The sequence below is a fragment of the Lutra lutra genome, chromosome 6 (genome assembly GCF_902655055.1).
Source record: "Lutra lutra chromosome 6, mLutLut1.2, whole genome shotgun sequence".
Classification (NCBI taxonomy): domain Eukaryota; kingdom Metazoa; phylum Chordata; class Mammalia; order Carnivora; family Mustelidae; genus Lutra; species Lutra lutra.
This window is the reverse complement of record NC_062283.1, coordinates 116,154,494-116,178,142: the sequence shown is the minus strand read 5'-3', so window position 1 is coordinate 116,178,142 and position 23,649 is coordinate 116,154,494. Positions and strand designations below refer to the sequence as shown.

The window sequence follows — 23,649 nt, the reverse complement described above, 5'->3', positions numbered from 1 at the left end:
AGAAGATGCTCTGTAGTAGATGTAGCCAAGTGCCATGTCATCATCATTAATAAAATAGGACCTACACTGGAGTACTGAGTTGTGTGAGCATCATAATAAGCTTATAACAAAGTCTTCTTGATCTTTGGTTGCCTGTCAGAAACCAGTATTATCCCAAATTTCTGGACATAGATTAATCTATTCTTCACTTCCATTTGAATTTTAACAAAATGTTACCTATTAAATTTTATCTGCAGAATGGAATCCATGCATTTGGTCTCATGCTTACCTTTTTGAACAGATTAGTGGGTTCTTATTCTAAAGGTTTCATTTTGATGTTTATTTGAAAGACGATTGTAAATCAGATCTCTTGTGTAAAAGCAGAAGTCTGGAGGAAAAACAACCTAGAAAATGTTAAATTTTTAAAAATTGGACAAAAGAAATAACTAATTGAACTTATTTGGTTTGATTCCTTGTCTTTGCCCTGACCCTCTTCAAATCATTTGGTCAGATTTATTTGCTTGTGTTGCTTTATATTGAAATTTGTCACCATTAACTTTACAGTGAGTGAGTTCACAACATTTTAGGATCATGATTGTGACACTATCGCTGTCTTTCGAACCATTAGTAGAAACTCTTAGGTCTACTGAGCTAGCATTGTTCTTTTATCCCTGCTGATATCAAGTATGGAAGGGACATTTGTATTTATTTTTAAATATGACCCAAAGTTGCTGAACTGATGCCACAAATAGAGTTCACCAAACAGACTGCTTTAGGGATCTGTTTTTGTTTGTTTGTTTGTTTGTTTTGTTTTCTTTTGGCTCCTATAATAAAGAAAATATTGAATTATATACTTAAAATGAGTAAATTTAGCATGTAAATTATACCTCAATAAAGATTTTAAAATTTTTAAGAAGAATAAATATAACCAAGTTAAGAAACAATGTTTATATTTTTATACTAAAATACTGATTCAGAACTGCTTAGTCTCTATTGCATCTCAAATGCTAAAACCCCATGAATTTAGAGTTAGCTTTTTTTTTTTTTTTACTTTCAGAAAGAAATGCATCTAAATAAGACAGCAATCTGTGGTAATTAAAGAAGTTTGTAGAAATTTTCTTTTTTTTATTATTTAAGATTTTGTTTATTTATTTATTTATTTATTTTTTAAAGATTTTATTTATTTATTTGACAGAGAGAGATCACAAGCAGGCAGAGAGGCAGGCAGAGAAAGGGAGGAAGCAGGCTCCCTGCTGAGCAGAGAGCCCGATGCGGGGCTCGATCCCAGGACCCTGAGATCATGACCTGAGCCGAAGGCAGTGGCTTAACCCACTGAGCCACCCAGGCACCCCAAGATTTTGTTTATTTATTTGAGGGAGAACACAGGTGCAAGTTCAAGGGAGAACAGCGGTGGGTGTGGGACGGTGCAGAGGCAGAGGGAGAAACAGACTCCCTGCTGATCAGGGAGCCCCAATGTGTGGCAGAAGTTTTCCTTTATTTTATTTAACGGAGGAAATTTAGAATATATAAGTAACTATTCTATTGAATTTGTATACCCACTTCCTGCTGCTTCCCGCCACCTGTATTTTTGTTCTTTCTAAAGGAGGAATGCTTTGAAATTTTGCCTGTGTTCATTACTATCTATGGAAGCCTGCAGTGGTCCTTGAAATTCTCCTTCTCTATTAACTAAACAGCATCACCTCCCATCTAGTTTATGCTACAGTCATTTCAACGATGAGTTGAAATCTGGATCTCTGGTCAGTTATTCCCTTCATCAGCAATCTATCAATGCCTACTATAAAGAGATTTATTAGGAGAATCTGCCATGTGTCTGGATAAGAATAGAGTGAAGATGGAAAATAATCAGCCAGTGTTTGAAAAGTAGTGTATACACTTTGTATCTTTTCTGTTAGCTTTGCATTTGGAACACAACACCCCTTCCCCATCAGTGCTTGTGGAAATGGAAGTACACAGACTACCCTTTATGCTTTGTTTGGGGTAGGCATAAGGTTTTTGTGTTAAAGGACCCATGCTCCAGCCCCTCCCCTGCTGGTTAGGAGCTATGTGCTTTTCACTAGATCACTGAAGTTCTACAGGACTAAAATGGAGATAAAATGTTGGACTATAGATATTGGAAAAAACTTAAAAACTCTTTAGTGTCATAATATTACTGTAGCGAGTAGCAAAATGAATGCTGAATAAATACTCTCTTTATATAACTAGTTGTGAAACTGTCAAGGCAAAACACAGTAAAATCTTAATCTTTCCCACTGTGTGGGGGGGATAAATTAATGGGGACTTGGAATTGGCAATTAGTTTTATAATCTTAGAAGGGGGAGGAGTTTAATTTTGTTTTGCCTATGCAAAATATGACCGTTATCTAGTCACAAGTTATCTTAATACTGACATTCTTCTTTAAACCAATAATCATCTTTAAGATGAAAAGTGTACAGAGAATAATATGTGATATTCATATTTCAATAATTTTTGTATTTATTTATCAGGAACATATGATCTACATAAACTGGCTGAGATATATATATACACACACACACTTTTCATTGTTGTTTTATTTTGTTAGGAATGATTTGACCTATTAAGGGTGAGGTCACACATGTCAAACATATGTATGTCAGAGGTATTTTAAAAATATATAAGTGAGGAGGAAAGCACATGCATTTAATTTATGATATTATGATCCTAACTTTCCTTTACATTGGAAGGTTATCTTGAACAAAAATGATCTTAAGAATCACGTAAGTGTTCTTAAAAGCTGACTATTTAAATGCTATTAATAACAATTTATATATTAACAATTATAACAATTTAATATATAACAATTATAATATTAACCCAGCCAACTGTACTGAGTAGTGTGTATCAAACACTGTTGAAGACAATGTTCCTATTCTCAAGGAAGGTAAAAGTTTGTACCTACCCTAATGAAGAGCCCATACTGTAGCAGTTATACTTATTTACACATCTAATATGACAGAGCACTTGAATATAAGGTGATGCATGTTGTAGACTATTAGGAACAAAATACAGAAACCCCAAGAAGGAATGATCCATTCTATCTGTGGGAAAAAGGAGGTCCTCACAGAAAAGATACCAGTCAGTGTCGAACATTAGAATGGATTTGATTTCGCCAGGAGAACAAGCGAATCATATTGTACACCCTCAAGAGGACCTCACTCATTAAGACATTGTAAGTGCTACTACATTCCTTCTCCAGATTAAGTGCATTAACACAAAAATGATCTGCAGAAGTATGAAAGTTCATAAAAACAGGTTACCCTAAAATTATTGTCTCTTTTTACAATACCTCTGTTCACTGTGGGATCTCTCAAAAAATTCAGTCCATTTTTAAAGCATACAAATCAAAATATGTGGTCTTACCCCCAAAGAAATTTAAAGGACTCAGCAATTATTCTTCAGGTCAGTGATTATGTTATGTTCATCTGTACCTTTCCCGTGTAACACAGTTCTTTCTATATGCAAGCTGAACAATGAATGTTGTGCAATTAATTCCAATGAGGAAACTAGTCATACACAGGAAAAGTTAAATGATTTTACAAGAGTGGAAACATTGAGACATGAGTGGAAAAGGCAAAGGATTTGATATTCGATGAAATAATTACTTAATTTTAGATAAGTTATTTCAGCTCTTTGAGCTTAAATTTTCTTCTGAAATGGTATCATGCTACTTGACTCTTCATATTATAGAAATTGAGCTTTTAGCTTAATACCAGTTACATTTATTAGAAGAGTGTGTTACAGTACTATAACGATTATAATAGTAGAAATAATAGAGTGAGTAGTTACTGAACACTTACTATGTTCTCGGTATTTTTCAAATGTAAAATGGACACAAAAAGAGTGTAAAGGAGTACCTGGGTGGTTCAGTGGGTTGGGGGAATGCCTTCGGCTCAGGTCACAGCCCTAGAGTCCTGGGATCGATCCCCATTTCGGGCTCTCTTCTCGGTGGAGAGCTTGCTTCTCCCTCTCCCCTCTGCTTGCTGCTCTGTCTGCTTGTGCCTTTCTCTCACTCTGTCAAATAAATAAGTAAAATCTTAAAAAAGAAAAAGAGTGTCAAAATTGAATACTTTAACTTATTTGAATTCATGTAGCCCTCCTAAGTAAAGAAGAGGTTTTTGGACAGAAGACCTCTAAGAGCCCTCTTAATGCCCATAGTAAAATGGGAAATTTTAATACAATGCAAACTATACATTGTGCATTGCATTATTGATTGGAATTTGAAGTAATTTATAGTTGAGTAAAACGTGTACAGATACTATAATTTTAATGGGATTGTTAATTGTTAGAATGCTCTAGAAAGCATTGGGTAGGAATTAAAGATGAAAACTAAAACCACTTGAAAGAAGACGTGATTTCCCAAGTTGAGCTCTTCAGACATTTAGATGGGTATTAGGATATGCACTTGGGATCAGTGTCACAGGAAGAGAAAGGAAGGGGGCAAGACAGGAGCAAAGGGGAAGCTGAGCTCTGGTGCAGTCTTCTTAGAATCCTTAGCCAACTCCATGGGGAACTCTCCACCTGTAAGGGACCTCCATATTGCCCAGAGCTGAAGAAAGAGTGTCAGGCTTTCATACCTCTGTGTTGTCCAGACTTGGCTGCGGGAAAGAGTCTGTTTTTTAGACAAGGAAATTCTGAAGTGGGGCAGGGAACAGAGGTCTGCTTTTTGAGCAGCCATCTTGGCAGCTGGGCAAATAAATTCTTTAGTCCTTCACTGAGGAGAATGTGGGCAGTCCATCACAGCATCCCAGATTATTGCAGTAAAATACACGCTTACCTACAATTATTCAGTGTTACGTAATCTTATCATGGACTGCTGTCTTTTAAGATTTTCACTCTACCGTCCTTTACATGGGAATTTGCTGATTGATTCAATGGTCTGGTGATAAATTCCTCTTCAATGAAAAAGGGAACTACTAAGAAGAGTTATTTCTGGAGGATATTAATAACAAATAAAATCTCTTGGACAGAATGTTGTTTACTGTAGCATTTGCCTCTTGGCTATGATTTTATTGCCCTTTTATGAGAAACTTCAAAACTACCCCTGCATATCTTAATTTGACTAATTTCTCTTATGTTTTCCAATGTCTAGACCTTATTTCTCTGTCCAAATTAACATTTGCTTCGCTGTTCTTTTTATCTAGACTTGTAATGTTTATAATGTTCCAAATGAAATATAACCATTGAGTTATATGATAAAACATTATACATAAGCAAATTTATACAAAAAGGAAATAGTAACAAAAGTCATTTCCTGTATTAGTCAGAAATATCTTCACTCACATCTATTAGTGTGACTCAACTGTGACTATTTTTCTCATAAATTAACTCAGATCATCTCTTCTCAATGATTTAAAATGGTTATGTGTCCTGTAACTAAAATACATTATTATCAAGTTATGTGTCCTGTAACTAAAATACATTATTCCTATTTAAGCTTATAAATTTTGATATTTCTTTGGAATTTATAAGCTTGATTTATATTTTAAGGGAACATGATGTTAAGAAAATATATTTTCTTGTTTGAGAGCATTTACTGATTATATTGATTAGTAGGAAACCCAGCAATTTCCATAAAGTGAAATAAGATAAATGTGAAAAAAAATCCTCCACCCACTTCCAGCAAAAAAACATTTTGCAGAAATAGTATTAGTTTTATTAAAACATACGTACATAAACACACATGTATGCTACAGCAGAAAAATCAACTGGGTAAAATTCCTTTAACAGTAAGCCATTCAAAACACACATTTCTGTCATATTTCTAGTTATTTTATAAGCCTGATGTATCTGAAAGGCAGAACAGGATACAGTCATGCTAATTCATGCCTTAGGGCATGATATTTTAGAAATTTATACATATAGTTTTGTTTAGCAAGTAAGAGTCTTAGACTATCTTAGTGAAATGTAATTCTTTTTTTTTTTTTTTTTTAAGATTTTATTTATTTATTTGTCAGAGAGAGAGAGAGAGCGAGCACAGGCAGACAGAGTGGCAGACAGAGGCAGAGGGAGAAGCAGGCTCCCCACAGAACAAGGAGCCCGATGTGGGACTCGATCCCAGGACGCTGGGATCATGACCTGAGCCGAAGGCAGCTGCTTAACCAACTGAGCCACCCAGGCGTCCCTGAAATGTAATTCTTTAAAGTTTAAGTATTTGTGACACCATTAATTTAAAAATAAGCATGTAGATACATTACCAGTTTTTCTTTAGTGGCTATTAATAATTAAAACATTTATGTAAAGGAAGATTTTTTGGATACTATTTTAATGAAATTGGCCACCGTGTTGGCATTGATACTGACAATTAGGACTTACTGAGTACATAGTATGTGCTGACCACTTCACATGTAAAGACCCGGATGTCTATACAGTATCTTCACATCCCAAACTTACCATGGAAATTTGGTAGAAAATTACATCTTTCTGTGATATGGTCTTACAGTAAATATCTTGTGGATTTTCTTATAACACTGGTAACATATTATCTGTGAAATATCTGTTTTTCCCATTAGACTTCACAGCGTAAGCAAACAGTGACCTCTTTGGTCTTATTCTCTAGCCTCTGTAACCAGCTGGGGCCAGGGTACATGCTTATTAGTAATTTTTTATATTAAATACATAAATTCTTTGTATATTGTAATATGAAAAGAGACTTTCTAACATTATCAAGATTAATATAAGGGATTAGTTTAATTAGAATTCAATGTAATTTTATTTATATTATGCAATAAATATATAAGAAAATGATTTTAAGTATAAACATTTTGGTTTTTGGTCTCAAAACTGTAGATATATTTAGAATCTTAAAGTGAGTTTTCACCATAACTTGATATTTAAGATTTTGAAAATCTGCTGAAAATAAAATTATTTTGTTTTCTTTTAATATAACATTGAATAGAGGGGCACCTGGGTGGCTCAGTTGGTTGGGCATCTGCCTCTTGATCTCAGCTCAGGTTTGATCTCTGGGTTGTGAGTTTGAGCCCACTGTTGGACTCCACACCCAGCTTAAAATATATGTATATATAATTTTCATAACTTATTTTATATTTTCCTTTTGTGACTTGTTAAGACTATATCACCTAGCTATTCTATGAATTCTCTCAATTGAAATACATTTAAAGAAATGTCCCTAAGCAACTTGTGTTCTCAACTCCACATCTTCACCTTCATGCGACCTCCATGTTTTCCAGTCCCAGTCTCTATGTGAGTTACCACATCCACCCTTTTCTGATTTTATAAATATTTGTAATGAACTATTCTGCTTATGTTGAAGTTAGGTTGAGGTTATTAACAAGTTGATCTGCACACTTCTGAATGGAAGGACTCTGAACATTTGAAAGAACCCTAGGAGAAGGTGTTTTAAGTAGCCTTTCATATTTTCAATTTAATATATCTTAATATTAAGGTCTTTGATCTCAGCTTTGCTATTTTGTGAATAATTATATTTAAAGAGCTTAGAAGAAAGAGTTAACTTTTGTAATACCTCAGTTATAACATTGCTATGGATTGAATTGTGTCCTCCTCTAAATTCATACATTGAAACCCTGACCCCCAGTGTGACTGTATTTGAAGACAGGGACTATAGGGAGGTAATTAAAATTCCTTTTAAAAAAAAAAACATTTTATTTATTTATTTGACACACAGAGAGAGAGAGATCACAAGTAGACAGAGAGGCAGGCTTAGAAAGAGAGGGGGAAAGCAGGCTCCCCGCTGAGCAGAGAGCCCAATGTGGGGTTTGATTCCAGGACCCTTAGATCATGACCTAAGCTGAAGGCAGAGGCTTAACCCACTGAGCCACCCAGACACCCCTATAGGGAGGTAATTAAGGTAATTAAGGGTAAATGAGATCATGTGGTTGGGGCCCTGATCCTGAGAGGCTTAGTGTCCTTACAAAAAGAGACACCAGAGAGCTTGCTCTCTCTCCATGTACATTCACTAAGAAAAGACCATGTGAAGAGAGAGAAGGTGGCCATCTGCAAGCCAGGAGGAGAGGTCTCATCAAAATGTGAATCCTGCTGGATCTTGATCTGGGCCCTCTAGCCTCCAGAATTATGAGATACGAAATTTCTGTTTTTGGTTTGGTTTGGTTTGGTTTGGTTTCCTTTTATGGCATCCAGTCTGTGGTGTTATAGCTTTCTGAATGGGCTAATACATATATCCATCCCTGAGATAATTAAATTCCATCCTATTATGTTGAAGGAAAGTATTTTCCCTATGCATAGAACAGGCATAGACACTTTTGTGGGTGCAAAGTGGTAGGAGTTGAAGGAATTTTAAGCATTTCTATGATTCTCCCCCTCAAAAAGGCACTAAACTTATTTAGTGCAATGCATTGGTAAGTGCCAGAAAGACCAATAGTAATATTTTGCTTTTGACTCCCAAGACAGTTTTTTTTTTTTTAAACAGAGCCAATTTATTATCTCATAAATTATAGAAGGTGCTACTTTGATGGTAGCAGAACGTTCTATATAAAGTAAGTTATGTAGCTTGTCTCTGAATTTTCAAGCTTGAGCAAGTTTGTCAAATTCTTGGCAATTTTAAACTAGCAATTTCAACATGATTAAGAAATGAATGCTGTTTTAGGATTTTCTAGTGAAAAAGTTTTTATAACTGTATTTTGGAGATTTGAATTTGTAATTTGTTAAATTTAAGCTTCCTCTAAATAGGCTCTTCAACAAAATATATGACTGCCCATTAGGATCATTGTCCTGGAATAGTAGATAATGGTGGAATTATGTAAAGTAATTCTTATTATATGTCTTGCTCTTAATAGGAGGTCCTTCATTTTGCTACTGTTAATTTTATTGAGTGGTGACTGTAGTGAATTGAAAATGTATGCACTAGAGTATTACTTAAAAAGAAATAGCTACTTTACTTTTGAAGTCAAGAAGTTTGGCCAAGTGAGATATAGAAAATCTGTTTTAACAGAAAAGTGACTAATAAGACCACCTATTCTTCAATTTTAGAAAGAAATAAAGCAAAAAGCAAGTTAACACCAGAGACTTAAATAAAATATGCAAGAATTTTTCAGAGTACAAACCCAGGTCAATATATATTGAATTCAGTCTCTTTTTCTGGAAGTATTACACAATTATAAATAATAAAAGAGCAAAATATATGTATATAGGAGGATTACTATGCTAAGAATATAAATTAACACATTTGTAAAAGATTGTCAATATGAATTGAACCAGGAAGTGATTTCTGCTGAATTGTTAGTTGACCAAAACTGGTTACCTGATTTCCTTGGTGCTCCTGTTCCATAGTACAGAAAGGTTTTGATCTCTGGGTTGTTTGCTTAGTTCTTACAGAGCAAACTATCACAATTATTTCCCTGAAGTATTATTAAAGGAATAGTATCATGAAGATAGACACAGTTTCAGAAAAAAAAAAAAATCACTTAAGAGCAAGAAATCAATAAGCTGCATTTCAGAGAATGAAAAGCCAGTGGATGGTAATTTCATACATTATTCATATGTAGATAACTACACATAATGTGAATGGGTGATGAGGAGGAGGGTGATTATGATGATGATGGTAAAAATTTGATGATAAACTAATATAATGTTGTATGTCAATTATACCTCAATTAAAAAAAAAAAAACCTCAGGCTCATAAATTTGAAGTACATATTTTGGTTCCTCTCAGTTCCATTTCGTACATGCTGCTACACCCAACCGCACATATCATTTTGAGCCCTTGGATAAGCTAAGGGACATAGCTTTGAAAAAGGTAAAAAATAGTTGCTTAAATTTACAAGCATCTTGTTGTTCTATTTTTGGTACCAGTGTTAAGAGAAAGTAGATGTTGCTTATTTTATTCCTTGCTTCATTGGTGATGAATTGAAGCAAATTTGATTCAGACAAGCAATTTGGTGGAATGATGCAGAGCCATCCACAAAAACATCTGTACTAATCATCCAATGCAGTAAATTAGAGTTACAAGCAAAAGACATTGATCCAGGAGGATCATTAACAGTTTTAACCAAATGATCTAAGTAATAGGGTAAAGGAAAGAACACTATCGAGGTCTTGCCTTTCAGATGTGTCAATTACCACTGCAGAACCCTGTTGGTACTTGTGTCAATTCCAGCTGCTTTATGACTTCATTTCCTTTATACTATGGTAAGCAAGAAACAAGGATCAGTTGAGAAGTAAAAACTAAGAAAAATTATCCAAATTTCTTGGATTTCATTTACAAAGAGGTCTGTCACATAGGGAGAGATAATTGCTGCAACTGAACAAAATTAATCAGGGAGAAGGCAGAGGAGATGATGTATGTCCTCTGACAAAGTAGGGGCAGAGATGTACTTGTAGTCCTGTAGCTGTTTGACTTGTTTAAGTCACAGGCACTAAAAAAGATCTGTGAAAAACAATTATCATAGCTTAAGAACACACAGTACTTAATTATCCATGATGTGTTGACATCAGATAATTAGTGTCCCAATTTTTAATAATATTTAATCATTAACTTTACCATATAGAAAAATGTGGGACATTGTCTAAGCATAGCATTCATAATTGCAATCATATATGGTAATAAAATGCAGAGACACAGGCTAAGCCGTATCATTATTGTACAGTTTATTCAAATGTTACTAATACCCTTAAACATAACAAATTTACCTCCTGTGACATCACCTGGAGTGTGATATATTTATGTGTATAGGCTTGTATATAGACAGTTTTAACTATGTGTACTTTTTAACCTCATATGTTTTATGAACACATATATATTCCTAGGAGAACAGGCATTACAATGGTAGAGGAGCCTAAATGTTGCAGATTTGGGGATCATGAACCTATAGATGACAAGTTAATGAATGGCCTTTTGCAAGATAAGAGGAGGTAGAGCTATAAGTTAAAAGTTTGAGAGAGGAGTTTTGAGCATACCAACAAGAGCTGGCTGAATATAAAAACAAAATGAAGAAGACCAAAAAAGAGTACCCAGTCCAGTTGGATAGGTGGGCTATCATAGTAACCAAAGGAAGGGATCTTTTCCAAGTCAGTTAATCACAGAATGAAATGTCACAGGAGGTCAATAGAATGAAGAGAGAAGAAAGTCCATTGGATTTGACAATTTTGAGCCATGAGAAACAATTTTGATAGACAAGTTGGAGCAAAAAATGTCATAAGCATATTTGTCATGGTTGAAAACAAAGCGTAACACTATGGCATATGTGGTGTAAGTGCACAATGTTGGCTGAATTGAATTGTAATAGATTACTTTTTATGCTGATTTCATACAACATTTATCAGACTGGTAAAAGCTCTAAGATTATGAGTCGGAATTTTGTTTGGAAAAAAATTACTGCCTTTGTTCTTTTCTAATACATTATCATAACCTTGTTTTCTCCTTGTTTTGACATCTCATCCTATTTTCGCACATGTCTGACATCACTAAGAACCCAAATTTAGCCTCACATAAATTTTACTGTTGAGAACCTGGTAATCTCAGTAGAGGTCATAAAAGGAAAGATGTTAATTCCGTAAAGATAAACTTTCATTTATAACACTGTCTCCTCTAATATCTTTATTGTCATTCTTAATTTGAAATATTGTTATAAAATCAAGTGACTGCACTGATCTCATAAAGACTATGTCTGTTAATATATAATATATAAATGGTTCTATTTATAGTTACATTTTATGTTATGTTTCTGTTTTCACATTTCTTTCTCTTCCTAGTTTCTTTTCTTTCTGCCAGACATTTTAAAATATACCCCCATCATGTACTTACCTATGGAAAAGTTGGAGACCCACCTAAAATTTTGAAACTTTATTCTTACTATCTTCAGTCAGTATGTTAATACTAATACTTTACCTTTTATTTTTAACCACATTTCCTTTATCTTTGAAAATGACATAAAAGAAGAAGAGAAAGCCATAAGGCTATTTCAGACAACCTTGGATAGTAATATGATTTGTAAGTTACTTCTGGTGCACCTGCTGCATTAAATGCTGGTGTTATGTTTGAAAAGATACTAACCGACCTTCTTTAGATTGCTGTCTGACTACTTTGATGTTTCATTATTTTCTTTAATACAGGGATGAAATGGATGAATGGATTTTAATTATAGTGTCCTGGTGACTCTTTTTTCAGACCATTTTTCTGGACAAGCATCAGCCAATCTGACAAATCATGAACAGTTTACTTTATAGTTTGCTTAGGATTAAGTTACTTACTGGAACCTGCAGGGAACATAAAAAGCAGTGTCTTCTGATAAAATATCTTGGGTGTTTGCCATGTCTATTTTCAAATTTAATCAGTAACCTTTAGGAATGGAGAACTATAAACAGTTCTTTGACAGATGTATTTTTTATACATTTACCTATAGCACTTCAAACACAAGCAGACTCTGTGTGTCAAATTTACATACCTAAAATATTATTGTGCATTTGCTTATGAATTTTCTTACTTCTGAGTTTTGACCATGTGGAAATAGCTGCTATGTAAAGTTTATTTTTATTGAAAACAATTTTAGTAATACTACTTTATTATAAGGTTTGAGTATTTGCAATGAGCCTCCTAATTGCCTATAGGTAATAGTGCAAGATCAGTTTTTATTATTTTGATTGTCTTTTAATTTGAAGGATTTTTATATGATATTGGAATGAATGGATTATTGAGGGGAATTTCAACCCAAATTTTGTCTTTTTTCAAGTTTAAATAAAATACGAAGTGGGAATTTTTCAAAGACGTGTAGTAATAACTCAGTATCTCTATTGTTATTAAAGACTTCCATAGAACAAAGATTTTTCAAGTTTTATGCTATTATGTTTTTTTCTAACAGGGATTGTCCTCTTTTGTGAATTTCATATGCTGTCTACTAGATGACATAGTATTCCATTCAGCAATAAGTTCATTCTTACAGAAAAGAAAACTGCTACATGTTTTCTTTATACAGGTCAATAAAAGCAAGATATATTCATTACTTAGAGCAAGAAAATGAGTAACATATAAAGCCACATTTTCCAATAACTGTCATTTAATTGGACATTTTGTTTCATCTATCTTCTCTTAGGTGTATAATAAACACATCTAAAAGAACTCAAGGTAGAAATTAGATTTAGTGTCCCTCTGGGTAACTGAAATTACCCTGCCGTTGTTATAAAACACTGTTTTTTTATTGTTCTAAGACTGTAAATAAATGTATTGACAGTAAAGAATTAACAACACATCCAGGAAGACTTTATTTAATAATGATGATGTAAAATACTTCTTATGGCATTCGATTTATCTAATTTATAACTCTGTTTGATTACCCCAGCATGACTTTCATCTATAAGGATTGCGCCCTGGGGACTAGTCAACTTATTAATTCATCACTTGTTCTTTTATGGTTGCAATCCCCACTATAGTATGAACATAGAGTGATATTCCCTTCTGAAAGCTGCCAGCCAACTGGTTCCAGTCTGACTGACCTTTTGTTTGTAACTGTGATCCTAATGGTTATTCTATTGGCTTCTGTTTCTAACAGGTTACATTACAATCTCCTTTTTTTTGTCTCATGGTATCTTGATGAGGATAGGACAGCAAGAGTGAATTCCACACCTGCAATTACAGAGTTTCATAAAGAGGAAAGACCTGCTTCAAGTTAACCTGTAGTCTTTTTTTAAAATGCCTTTTGATTTATCTGTCACCTGATCCATCAGCAATGAATAATTTTCATGGAAGGTGCACTTTAATTACATTCCCATTTGACTTGCATTATCAAGCCCTATCTAGGTAATTAATCTCACCAAGTATCCAATTTCAGCCTTTATTGCTGGCAGGCAGGCCTCCTGAATTATGTGTGCTTGAATGGGTCTTGGGCCTTTTTAACGAGGCAGACCCTGAAAAAGAATCCTGGAACTGTGTCTCAGAAGTTTTTTTTCTTAGATATTGTAATTAAATTATATTTGACATCACAACTACACTTCCATGTTCAATGAAGTCTATAGATAATTGTAATCATGAAAGGTTTCATTTCTAGGTGTAGCCAATCCGCATGTCATTTTGTTTGTGGCATGTATGTGTTAAATTGTTAACTGTAGCTAACATCTGTATCAATCTACTGATACAAATTTACCACAGTTACTACCTAAACCTAGGCATGTTCCTTGACTTCAGGATTTGTTTGTGTGAATTTAGGTGAATATTTGGGTTAAAAGATGGCTAGATCAAAATTAGAATTATAATTATCCTGCTTTATATTCAGTCATATACTCCATTTTCCAGAGTTTTCCTTATTCTGCTTTAATAGACAACTTGCCTTTTATGTTTTACCTATCTCTTGATTTTGATGATTCTCATTCCTTGATTCTTATACCAACTAATGCCAAAGTTCAATGATCTTACCAACTTAGTTTACACACATACAAGTGCAATAATCCTGAAGTATATAATTTGCCTTTTTGTTATAGTCTTGTTTAATAACCTAGTGCATAAATGCATAAAGTGTTTTATAATCATTGGAGAAGATGTTTATTATGTATAAGGTGTTTTACTTCTCTTCTCTGAAGACATTTTAAAAAAACTCTGGGAGCTCCTTGAAAATCCAGTTGAAAAAAAGTGTAAATAGATTAACTGTCTGTTTGAAAGTGATCTAAATATCTGACAATATTTTAAGCCATATATTGCCTGATTAACAGAAGAGAAGGTGTCCAATCTTTAGTAGACTGAATAGGTCATAATGTTTACATAGTAAACAGAAAATAATTTTGGAAAATTTGGACTGATACTACTGGTGAAAAGGATGAGTACTCCTCCACCTTCTGCTATCACCTCTATACAGTTAAAACTATAAATCTGTACCTCTGACTCTCACCTCACTTACAAATTCCTGCCTTGTATTTTTATAAGGCTATAGATTATGATTGAATTTACAAGTATTTCACCATTAAACCAAACTCTACACAAATAAAATATAACTTTATCTTTAGAAAAAAAAACCCTCTTAATGTAACTTTAATTTGACCCTTTGTTTTTATACAAATAAACTCATTTTAATGTAGTACATATTAAAAACGGATTCCTGAAACATGTGCATTACTTTGTAAAAATTACATATTTCTTTATCCAAGGATGAGTTTCTCTTGTCATACAAGAATGAATCTACTATTAATTTTTTTCATAGTGGCTTAATTACAAGAATATACAGAAATATTTTACCATCCATAATATTTCTCAAATGAAGATACAATACTTTAAAACTATTTGATAGGTATGTTCATAATAATTGCCTTTAAGCTATAGTATAGCTTAACTCAGAATTTAAATTGGCCAGGAATATTCATTACTGAATGGTTCGCTATTTTGAATGCCTCAGTAAAGTGTGTATGCACACACACACACAGTCACACACATATATGCATATTCAGAATGTATATTTATTTTGTATGAATATAAATTCATATTTAAAGGAATTCTTTCATTTGTGACTATACTACTGACATATACTGACTCTAATAATTAGGTATGTTTTATCTCTTAAGTAGTTAGATATATTTCCCTTTAGATATTAATAGCCAAACAGTTTATAGCGTTTTAATAGCTATCTCTACATTTAGTTTCTCTTTGGCACTTCTGAATCATAAGAGTTTATATTTTCAGTAATTCTTAATTTTTGCTGTAATGCCATTTGAATTGTGAATATAACAAATGTAATTTATGTATTTATTTTTTAATAAATATAATTAATTTAAGGTTTTCAGATCAAGGAATTGAGGCTTAAAAAAAAAAAAAAAACAACTATTTGTGTAGCATCATATAGTGAGCCAATAAGGTCAAATGGCTTGTTAACCAGAAACATTCCATTTGAGTTATTTTGCTTTTCTCCTATATATTTTTAGATGTGGATCTTTTTCTGTGTATTGACTTGCCAAAAGTAGGCACTGCTTAAGCTACTTAGTCAATACATAGACTGAGCTGAGCAGATTATTTACCTCTGTCAAAATAAAATCCTTTTTTATATAATTAATGCATGTATAGAAAGAATAGGCTTCAGAAGTATATTAGACAGTTAGACTCAGAACACTGGATTTATTTTTTATTTAATTAATTAATTTACCTTTTTAAAAAATTTAAACAATTTGAAAAAATTCTAAAGACCAAAAATTTTTAATTACATTTTAAAAGGTATTCTGCTATCCATCTTTATTACATAAGAAGAAAAAATTTAAATGACTTTTTAAGGTTTTATTTATTTATTTGTCATAGATAGGGAGAGAGAGAAAGAGCATGCACAAGCAGGGGCAACTGCAGGCAGAGGGAGAAGCAGGCCCCCGCAGAGTAAGGAGCCTGATAGGGGACTGGATCATGACTTGAGCCAAGGTCAGAGGCTTAATCAGCTGAGCCACCCAGGCATCCCTAAATGACTTTTTAAATTACAATTTAATATTCAGATATACAAACTTAGGAAATTTTAAATGTTGGAAACATCTACATTTGAAACATAAGCCCACTTTTGGCCGACTGGGAGCAGGAGAAATATGATTTATTGAAATACTAATTTTGAAAGAAAGTTGAATATCAGTGTTTCAGATGTGGTATAAGATCTTTCATAACTCAGTAAGAGTTTACTAAGTACCTGAAAATTGTTCTCTCATTTAATATATTTGATCGGTTTCTACTTTTCCACTGGTTCTTTCTCTTGGATAGAAATTGAGCCCTTGAATACACATTCTTATACACACACCCTGCTTAGATTACTTCAAACTGTTGGGGTTGGGGAGCAAAAATTGGGGAGCCAAAAGATGTAAAATAGATTTAAAAAAAATGGCAAGGACGGAGAAGAACATAATTTTGCACATGTGTTCCCATTTGGGGTGAAATGATACATGGCGGCAGTTTCCAGACCAACCTTTACCTCAGAAAGTTGTTTTCTTTGCTTTTTACATTTCTATACCTAGGGACTGTTGATGGGCGGTTTTGGAAAAATGACAGTATTCTTGGACTTCTTGTCCTAGACCTTTATGTGGTTTTACTTGTCCTCTCTCTCTTCTCTCTTCTTTCTTTTTTCCTTTCCTCCCTGCTCCCTTTCTTCCTTTCTTTTAATTTCCTCGCTCCTTCCCTCACCCCTGCATCTCTATTTTTCTCTCCTTCCAGCCTTTCTTGCCCTCCCATTTGTTTTGGTGGTGAGAAGCCAGGTACAGGAAAAACCATGAAACAATAGGAAACCACTATTCCAGTGTCACAAAAGTCACATAAATGGTGAACAAAGAACAGGTTGTTACCTAAGAATCCATTTCTTTGCCTCCTGTGATATTTACTTCTCTTTCGGAGGTACATCTAACTTGAAAGCTACAGGTTTGAGATCAGTAGTGAGAATAACAACAGACTTGTCTGAGATGCTGTACTATTTGATATAGAAAAAAAATGGAATTTTTTTCTTTTCCTGCTAGCTTTCTTTAAGATAAATCTTTCAATTTCTACCAAAAATATTTATACAAATCAGAATGAGTGTTTTTAAAAAGTAGTTGTTTGAGGCCCTTTGGAAACAGATTTTCCTTCCCTCACATGCTTAAGAATTCTCCTAAATAAAAAGCACCACTATGACCAAACAGATTTTATATTTGTAAGAGTAGCTTTTTCTAAGGGTAGAATTTGTCAAAGAACTTCCCACAGAAAAGTAGGTCTCATTTCTAATTTGTATTCCAAAGAATAAAAATGGAGTCTTTTGTTAAAGTCTTACTCAACCAGTCTGTAAATACAGTCGCTTACTATAAGATCTTGTGATTCTGACCTTTTGGAAATGGTGTGCGGTCACTGGAACCTTGCTTTTGATCACTGGTAATCTTTGACATTATTGAGCAACCTTATCCTTGAGGATCTTTCTCTAGTGTTCTGGGTCAGTCTCCCATGGGAGAAAAGTGAGATTTTGAATTGTGGATTTGAAAACAAAGCACTAATACACTCTTCTGTTGTTTAAGGTACTTTCTGTAAAGATTCTCACTGCAGTGAATGTGCCTTTGCCAAATACCCTAAAACAACACCATCAATCACTTTTAATTACTCGTTTGTATTTCACTCATGCCTCTTTCCTGACCATTCCCAACCCCCATCCCCATAGATGCCAAACAAAGGAACAGGTTGGCCATACAAACTTCTTTGTGTTTTCTTTCTCTTCTACAGTGTTTTATGAAGGGTATTCAACTTATATCACTTTAAACATTCTTCCAATGTATGGTGAAATTGTTATAGTGGAAGAAAGATGCCATTGGAAGCAAGAGGTTACCTTGGCTGCCTGCTCAGTAGCTGCTATTGTAGTTGGTGTTGGGGAAGAGCTGTCTCCCTCTGCTCTTACAAGCTGTTTAAAAGGCTTTGTACAGTGGTACATGTGACTGCCCACTAGGCTTTCAAAGCGATGGGCACACTATATCAAAGCAGTTTGTAATATATGGCATGTGAATAGAATCTGAAACTTTCATGTACACCATGCATTTGCTTGGTTTACTGATGCTAAACTCATTGAAGAGAGTATAAAGAATTTCCGTCTGGGCAATCTTAAAAATTAACAACCATGCCATAGATAAACTTATGCAATGTTTTATATTATTTTTCTCTTTTATATTAAAATGCCATAGTAATTGAAAGGCTCCAAAGTCTTTGGTATTCAACACACTGCATGAACTATTTAACTTTTTTCCCTTTTATGACACTACTTTTCATGTGCTTTATAGAAGTTAGAAATTATAATTAAATATCATCCAATTTATATTGGGTAACAAGGATACTAATATTTGTACCTCTTTCCCAGGTTACGGAGAAAAAGATGCATCATCCATCTCTCATACCCTAAGTCCTCGGATCTCTAGCTCATTGTTTCTATAGAATATCAAAAGAGATAAAAAAGGGAGTTTCCCAGGAACGATTTGAATCTTAATAATCCTTTTTTCATTATTATATTGCTAAGTCATTTCTAAGTTTTCACCAAATGCAAAGGAAAATGATGCAATTTGTGGTTATTCATATGCTAGTAAGAAATTATTGTTAGGAGAATTCAGAACTATACATTGTTTCCAGGTCTCCATTTAATTGGTATAGATAGCATGGGATTTAAAAATCAAAAACAAAAACTGTAGTTGATTACTGCAAGGTTACCATATTACAGGTTAATTTAGGGTCCAATAGGTTTTTCCCTCTCGCCTCTTTCTTTTTTCTTACTGCTCTAAATCTTTTCTGGTGGTCTTACTCACAAAACACAGGTGCTTTTTAAAAATATAATTATTTCATTGCTTTTTTTTTTTTTAAAGTAATTCCTTATGTCTCTAATGACACCCAGAACTTTAACTAATCCTTTGGAATTATAATGTAAATACAAATGAAGTTGTAAAATTTTAAATAGAATTAATGTCCCAGGTTTGGTCAGGGCAAAAAGCTTATATTACAACCCTAGACAGATAATATAACACATATGTAGGTGATTATGCTTTACACTGGATGAAAAGTCCCATTTCATTCTAATTCTAAAAACAGAAGTGGAGAGAATTTTTATAATATTTCTTGAGTTCCCTGCCCCCATACTATTTGGAAGCGGAAAAAGCAAGACTGAAGTTACATAAAAGATATTTAAGGATTCAGCCCTACCTGTTAACACTTTATTGACTCTTTAGGTCTCAAATTCTCAACAATTTTATGAAGAATATGTTATTATCCAGAAAGTGGGAGGAAGTTAACAAATGGCCCAAGGTGATAAGGCTATAAAGTGGCTGGGTGAGATGACCAGTGACGTCAGGCAGTCCCTGTGGCCAATCCTCTTATTCCCTACGCTATACTATCTCTTTCTGCTCTTGATTTTTATAGCTGTGTTGTCCTATTTCTGGAGAAAATGTCAATTCTAATAAACATGTGATGCATACTCATACTGGAAAATTTCTAAATATGGTCGACATATCACAATCCATGCTACTTTTGGATTAAGTGTAAAAGTGAAACGTGAATATATTCATGGCTATCAGGGAATTAAATTGATTTGCATCACACTTTTAACCTTGGTATTTGTGGATTTGATTCATAATATATCCTAGTTACAATGCATGGAAAAACACACAAGGATAAAGATTTCCAGAGTAGCAGCCATGATAACATCTAACATGCTCCTTTGGACATTTTTTCTAACATTATAGGTTAAATTTGCTCTCTAGTAATTGGAAAGTATTTCAAATTGTAGGTATTGTATATTCAGGTTAGAGAATTATTGCTAGAAATATAAAATTAATTTCTGTTATTTTAATAATTTGAACATCATTTTTCACATTTAAATTAACTCTTTGCACAATTTAATTGCTTAAATCTTTGCCAGATCATGTTGTTGATCATATTAGTTTATTTGAAAATTTGAAATTCAAAATATTCTGAATATTTTTTACTTGTTTTGAAAACTTAAAATATTTTTCTAAAACATCTCTTGCTTTTGCTTTCAGAATTTAAGCTGTATTAATAAAATGTGCACAAAACCAATACTAATGTTACTACAAACTTGCTTACTTTGCCATGAGCAAATACATTAAAGTATAGTACAGAAATTAAACATTATTAAATTTATGATTGAGTTCCTATGTAGAAACTGCATGTAATAAAAATGCAAGCCACTTAGCAGAGAGAAACAGAACTTGCAACTTTAAAAAAAATTTTTTTTAAATTTATTTGACAGACAGAGATCACAAGTAGGCAGAGAGGCAGGCAGAGAGAGAGGAAGAGAAGCAGGCTCCCTGCTGAGATGTGGAGCTTGATCCCAGGACCCTGGAATCTTGACCCGAGCTGAAGGCAGAGGCTTTAACCCACTGAGGCACCCAGGCGCCCGAACTTGCAATTTTTATAAAAGTTCATGTCACATTAAAGATGGTACATATTCTGTAAGTCCACATTCTGTAAGTAACTCATTGTTTAGAGTATGTTCTCTTTCGAGTTATTGCCAGAGTTAGCAGAGATGTAACTTGCCAGAGTGAGGGTAAGGGGAGTTAAAATTTCCATTATTGTATTTTATTTTATGAATATTATTATTCATTTATTAATTTTACAAGAAGACTCTTTATTTATTTTAATTTTTTGCTTAAATTCATTTCCACTCCTCAGCTCCCACTAGGTTCACTGAGCTCTGCTGTAAACATACTTTAAATCCAATTCTGTGAGAATATTCTTAAATAAGTGCTCTTATTAAACATGTTTTCTAAAGCCAAGCACCTAAAAATGTCAGGTGCATAGCAGGTGCATAATACATATTTTTTGAGAAAATAGGTTAATACATTATTTCTATTGAATTGAACTATGTGAGTGAATGTGACTTAGAGTTGTCTATGTTCCCCTTAAGGCAGAGTTGATGTAATGAAAGCCTATTCATTCAATATTGACTTGTGGATACTATAGAACAGATAAAACCATGTAGTGGTTTATCCTACCAGCTAAAATGTGAAAAATACATACATACCATTAAAGAAATCATGGATAAACCAGACAATGTATAATGCAGTTGTTGCTGTTTGCCACACACACAGATTACATTGGAGACTCATTGGATAAGAAAGCATCAGGACCTCAATTGTTTGCATATTTAAAGTGAAAAAAATTTTTGTCCTCAGTTATGCAGATCATTTCTTTAACTCTCCTTGATCATGTCTTTGAGAACATAATGTGTATACATAATGAACCTAATATACATTCTAGAAGGAATCTCTTTTTCTAAGTTCTAAAAGAAAAACAAAGAACTATGTCTATGTTTGATTTGAAGGAGCTCCAATACGTGCTTTTCATACTTGTTTTCTGCTAAAGATATAATCTGGATATTTCAGGAAGGCATGGATGTATTCAAGAGTTACTGATTTAAAAGGGGTGAAGAAAGTGAGAGAATACAGTTGGACTTAGCTGGAGGAAAATCAATAGAGACCTTGGAAGAAACACAGCTTTATTATAGTAATGTGACTATATCATGTGGAATATAATGAAACTAGAGAAAAAAACTAATAGACCATCTCTCTTTACTTCTTTTCCTAAGATACAGTGGCGTACCTTATTTATAATATTCTTATTTATACATTTTTTGCCAAAACTTGTACCTAAACATATACCTTTATTGCATTTCCATGTTGCTAATTTATATTCCAACACTTTTCCTTCAGATAGCCATTGCTTTATTGAGATGTGTGATCTATATGCCCACTCCTGAATGTGAACTTGATCAGCAGATCTTCTAATGTAAAGCCACTTGAGAAATGCTCAGAGTTCAAGATTGTGGTCAAATGTGTGTGTTCTCCATAAAGTAAAGTCCTAAGATCAGTTCCAGAGTAAGGACTCCAATAAATGCTTATCACCTTTTGAGATGCCTTCTTGGCTGATGCCTAAGCTAACAATAAAGAGAGAGAATAAAACATTATTTGTCCTTAGAGAAAATGCTGTTGATTACCTTAGATGAAGAGTCATTTTCAGTCTATGATTACCATTTTATGCACTGTTTGAAAAAGAATTTAGTTACTATGTTTAATAATTGTATAATAAAGATCATTCCAATTTCCCATAGTGATGTCCTCCCCTCATCCCACTGACTGTGACATTTTCTTCATTCCCCCCAAAATGTAGTTTATTTTTTTTAATTTTTTTAATTTATTTTCAGCCTAACAGTATTCATTGTTTTTGCACCACACCCAGTGCTCCATGCAATCCGTGCCCTCCCCAATACCCACCACCTGGTTCCCCCAACCTCCTACCCCCCCCCGCCCCTTCAGAACCCTCAGATTGTTTTTCAGAGTCCATAGTCTCTCATGGTTCACCTCCCCTTCCAATTATTTTAACCAGAGTAAAATAATAGATCTGATTATAATTTAGGTTAGAGTTTACAGTGCTAATAATTTAATTATCAGTATCCTTGTTCAGTGTCTTCTGTTCCAAGCCTGGTCTTTGTTCCTGGTTTCACTTCAGTTGTTCAGTATAATGGAAAGAAGACGGGCCCTTGAGCAAGAGAGACATGGTTTTGCTTACTACTTCTGCCATATTTTTATTGTGGGAAGTAGACTATGCATAGAAAAAGGTTATTTTACACATAACATTATCAAAAATATTTGAGAAAATGGAAAGAATATTTGAGAATCTTCAGAATGTCCTAAATTTATTAAACCTCAACCATACTTTCGAATGGATATCCCCTTATTTTCAAAAGTGCACAAAGAAAACCTATGTTGGGAAACTGGTTTCAAATTCAAATATATCAAGATTCATAGTTTGTAGTAATGCACACTTATTCTCTATTGTATGGAGTGAAATTCTTGGAAGACCTCTTCTACCACATGCTGTTACTGGGTTTTATTTCTTTTTTTTTTTTTTTTAAGATTTTATTTATTTGACAGAGAGAGAGAGAGATCACAAGTAGGCAGAGAGGCAGGCAGAGAGAGAAAGGGGAGGAAGCAGGCTCCCTGCTGAGCAGAGAGCCGGATGCTGGGCTCGATCACAGGACCTGGGATCATGACCTGAGCTGAAGGCAGAGGCGTTAACCCACTGAGCCACCCAGGCGCCCCTGGGTTTTATTTCTAAAAATGAAAATTTCACTTCCATATTTGTGTTAATATTGCTTATGGTCTGGCTTAGATGTTAATTAAGAAAAGCTTTCATACTTTCATGCCTGAAATAAAAATTGCTGATGATTAGCAATCAAAAACTTTGGT

General features: G+C 33.7%; 1 protein-coding gene across 5 annotated transcripts in view; it reads left to right on the top strand.

Annotated features, from left to right (window-relative positions):
- Positions 1 to 23,649, top strand: part of EPHA7 (EPH receptor A7) — a 172,208-nt gene that overhangs the window by 63,999 nt on the left and 84,560 nt on the right. The window lies entirely within an intron of this gene.